The sequence below is a fragment of the Capsicum annuum genome, chromosome 7 (assembly GCF_002878395.1).
Source record: "Capsicum annuum cultivar UCD-10X-F1 chromosome 7, UCD10Xv1.1, whole genome shotgun sequence".
In the NCBI taxonomy this organism is placed as follows: domain Eukaryota; kingdom Viridiplantae; phylum Streptophyta; class Magnoliopsida; order Solanales; family Solanaceae; genus Capsicum; species Capsicum annuum.
The window spans coordinates 226,672,383-226,677,399 of record NC_061117.1 but is presented as its reverse complement, the minus strand read 5'-3'; positions in this window follow the sequence as shown (position 1 = coordinate 226,677,399).

Here is a 5,017-nt window from a genome sequence, read left to right as displayed (position 1 = left end):
AATTCTTCATGTATGTCATATCATTAGAATCGGCTTTGAAAGAACTATATGATAGAAAATAAATAAATAAAAATCATACTCAAAATAAAACGAAGGGAAACTATGCTTTATTAAAACATAGATAGAAAGAGTTTTAACCTAAAATACCAAGTTAAAGGTCTAAATTACAATCCTAAAATTATCCAAATTACAGAAAGAAAAATAAGCTACTAAGAATAAAAGAAAATAAACAAACTACCAAGACTCCTTCACAATAGGGAAAGGAGTGGCCTCCCAATTGTTAAGCTAGACATCAGGGCCGATAAACTGCACATCTGCATTGTTGGTACCTTCCGCAATTTCAATCATATCATCTTCAATCAACATATTCTAGAAAAGACCAATCAACTCGGTATCATTATCATTTATTAATTCTGCAGCAGGTAACTTGGAGGATCCAACAACACTGAATTTGATGAAAGACTCGTGAAGTGGCGGTATCAGTTTGGTAAGTGACCATGACTCTTTTTTATATTTTTTAGCCTCTTTACTGTCACGACCCGACCCGAGGCCCTGGCCGCGATGGGAATCCCGAACCACATAAGCTCGAGATACCCCTGTAACTCCTGAACCCACTAATGATACTGTCCGCTCTGGGCCTAGGCCCTCACGGCTTTAAAATGCGTCACTAGGGAGTAAGATTTTCTCACTTATATACCCAGCATCCCTCCTGTGTTTTGTCGATGTGGGACTCCTTCTTAAGTTAGGGTGTTACATACACCCTCCCTTATGAACTCAGCGTCCTCGCTGAGGTTTGCCCTACCGAATGGGATTCACCTACACTCAGGACTGAGGTTTGTCATGCCTTATCCGGATTTGCCTACACTCAGTTTGAAATCTGGCCCACATCGACAGGTACGACACAGGAGAGACTTTGATACCATTCTGTCACAACCCGACCCGAGACCCTGGCCGCGACGGGCATCCTAAACCATACAGGCTTGAGATATCCCTATAACTCCACAACCCGCTAGTGATATTGTTTACTTTGGGCCCAGGCCCTCATGGCTTTAAAACGCGTCACTAGGGAGTAAGACTTTCTCACTTATATACCCAGCATCCCTTCTATGTTATGCCGATGTGGGACTCCTTCCTAAGTTGGGATGTTACATTTATATCTTCGCAGTAGGCTCGTATCCCAAACCAAAAGTACCAAGGTTCTCTTAGAGGTTTACTGGATGAACCCTGCCTTGCGAAAATATCCCTAGACCTTTCCCTGGTTTGAAACCATGCTTCAATATTTCATTCACTACCATAAAAGATGCAGAGGATAATTGTGGTCTTGCGATGAGATTCCTCTTGAGGATATGCTCAACAAACACTACCTCAAAAGCTTGATGAATTAACACATTATCTGCAATATCTTCTTCAATGGAGGAAACGAAGTAGTTTTTATACATGGATAAATCTCCTTCACCATGAACAGTTATTTCTTGCCTTTCGTGTTCAAATTTGACCATTTGATGCAATGTTGATGCGACTACTTTAGCCCTATGAATCTATGGCCTTCCCAATAACATATTATATGAATTTTCAATGTTCAGCACTTGGAAATCTAAGCAAACTCCACAGGTCCAATTGTCAATATGAACTCTATTTCACCAATGGCATCAGTTTTTTATCTGTCAAAACCTTTGATGCATACATTATTAGGTCGGATCCTTTCCATATTAACATTCAACTTTTGAAAAGTTGATATAGGACAAATGTTAGAGCCTGATCCTCTATCAATTAATACTCGAGTGATGATGGAATGTTCATATTTCACAGAAATGTACAGACCTTTGTTATGCTCAGTAACTTCCATAAGCAATTCATCGTCTGAGAAAGTAATTTTATTTGCTTCAAGGATCTTTCCAATAACTTTTTCCAGCCGACTTACTCTAATCTCGCTAGGAACACATGCTTTATTAAGAATACCCATCCAAATTATTTTAGGGTTGTAGTTCGGGATTTATCTTGTCTTATTTCTTATTGTATTTGTTTAAACCCTTTTGTCTTTCTGTCAACAAAATGTGCATCCCTTTCTTTCTATTTTCATTTTTTTTTAATATTGTTTATTTGTCTTTCTTTTTCTTCATACAATTCTTTTATGGTGATTCCAATGATATGATATGCATGATGAATTTTCACTAGATCTTAAAACCTAATCTAATCCTGAAACACTTGACCAGGAAGATAGAGTTAAAAGGAAAAATCATGTAAGAAAATAAGTAAAATGTTGAGATGTTTGTTGATTGAGTTAAAGCCTCACTTGAATGGATTGAAACAATCACTTTGTGAATCAAAAATGACTTGGTCATCAATGAGAAGGTCAATCTCAAACACTTTAAATGAGAGCGATCAAAATATATAATTGGACCTTTCTGTTTAGCTTAAAAACGCATGAGTCCTTTAATGGGAGGAATGTGAATATAATTGAACCTTTCTGTTTGACAAGTGCATGAGAAGTAGTGACCTACGTATTCAGTCAAGGTCAATATTGAAAAAATCTACATGATCTTTATGTTCACTCACAGATTGCATGTTTTGTGCTTGCATTTTTAAAGATTGATATGACGAGGACATTTCATTCTGCTATCCAAATATTGTGTCATCCTTTGTTACCCCTTTTGAGCTTTAGTTTTATTTTATTTCATACCCCTTTTTTGGAATCAAAATAAAGTTTGAAAAAAATAAAAAAAGAAAGTGTCAAGAAAAATGGAGTAAGAAAAATGTCAAGAAAAAATGAAGTAAAAAAAGTGTCAAAAATAAAAGGGAGTCTGAAAAAAAATGTCAAGAAAAGAAATGGACTGGAAAAAAAAAATCCCAAAAAGAGAAGAATCAAAGAAGAAAACATGAGAGCCCAGGTTCATTTAAAAAAAAAGCAACAGAATGACTTCCTGAACTACGTTTGACTTGATTCTTGCCATGACAAGATACGTAGGCAGCTCCTCTGGGGTTCGGTCCAACCAAAAGAAAATTCAAATTACCCAGAATGAAATAAAACTGGGGCAAAAGTTTATTTTCTTAAAAGAGTCGATTTCAAAAGTTGTATACTTTACCCAATGTTGTGTAAATTTTGAGCCCCATGCCAACCTTTCTTTCTATCCCATTCCAAAAGCCAAGGTACAATCAAAGAAAGTCCTTCAGATCAATTTTTGAGAATGTCAAGGCTAAACATGTTATGGGTGCACGATAAATATGTTATTTTCTTTAAAAAAAAATGAGAGAGTCTTATTGGTGAAATCTTTTTGGGCATCATAAGGCGACCGTGAGTTGTGAGATCAATAAAAATGAGAGTCTCATTGGTAAAAGTCTTCATGGGCACCATAAGAATACAATGAGTTGACAAAGAAAAGAAAATGGGAGTGGCTTGTTGGCGAAAACCCATCGAGGTGTAACTAGCCTAAGAAGGATTATAATCTAGAGGGAATAAGTTCAAGAATGGCTCCCTTTCAAATTCAATGAGTGGGCAAAAAGTGATAGTGATTAGTTTAGATAGATCAGATTATTTAATTCAAAATGCATGTTATAATCACTAGAATCAGCTGTCACACCCAGATAAAATTTTTTTTTTGACATTTTTTTAAAGAAAAAATGTCTATTGTCCTTTCCTATTCTTTTTGCTATTTTTATTTTTATTTTATTTCTATTTTTATTTTGATTTTTAATTTTTGTGTCTTTGTGGTCAAAAGAAAATCACTATCGTTATCTTTCATGTATTTTTGAGTCAAAATTTTGTCAAGATAAGTAAGGAAGGACTTCAAAACTTGCTACCAACTCCTTTAATTGTGCAAAGCAAGACAAAAGACCAATACACAACGATAACATGTTTCAAAAATAAAGTAAAGTACTCAAGAATATTTGTCATCTGACAGTTTTTGAACTCAATAAAGTATAAAAGGTGTATTTGAAGCAGAATACCGAGGCATCATGCAAGAGAAGTATGATTTGAGTCAAATGTTTTAGTAGTCAGGATTTGGAGTCAATGCTACAACGAGTCAATAATACCTATCAATGATTTGCAATGGAGCTGGGCATGACAAGTGCAAGAGATCGTCTCAATAGTCAAATGCCACAAATCAACCACCATATGTTTAAATTAAAAAGTTTTCTTTATATGAGGTAAAGACATGTGTTACCTTCATATCAAAGGTTTCAAAGCTTAATTATTAAAAGCTGCAATTTCTCACTTTTGCAATTGCAAGAGGCAGTACTGTTACACAGATTTGTTAATCAATAATGGTAAAAACTCATCATTTTAACCCCTAGGAGATGCACTTCCTAGTACGGATAATTCAAGATTCATTTGTTAGGTGATGCACTTCCTAACTTGAACAATCACTCCTAGAAAACGTACATTCTAGTTGAGTCATTTCATTTAACCCCTAGGAGACACACTTTCTAGTCTGAATAAGTCAGTTTTTATTTGTTAGGTGTAGACACCTAATTTCCTCCCTCCCCGATGTCGTTTTACCCATTTTTACCTTATCCTACCATGTACCCTCACCCGTGTGATGATCCCTCCATAAATAATAAAAATAACAATCCCCTAACTAATTTTGTCTTATCCTAATGTTCTAACAACCCACCCAACTAAAAATTGACAACACATCCTAACCCCTACCCCTCCTACCCCACTACCCCACCCTCACCTAATATATACACTACACCTCACGGGATTGGGGAAGGATGAGAACATTCTAATTTTTCTTTTCTTCTTCACACGACACACACAGATTATCACAACAACAGAACAATCCATATAGAGACGACCTCACAGAAAATATATACACACTATCACTCATACACAGGGGGGCTTCAATTTTTTGACGTTCTTTTTCAATAGAGAACAACACAACACAGAGGGAGATTATTGAGATCTCAAATAATGAGATTGAGAAAGGGAGAGACAATGAGAGAGTGAAATCGAGAGAGAAGAGGACGATCGGAGAAGCTCGATTCCTCCAATAAGTTCATCTCGAGAAACACTGAA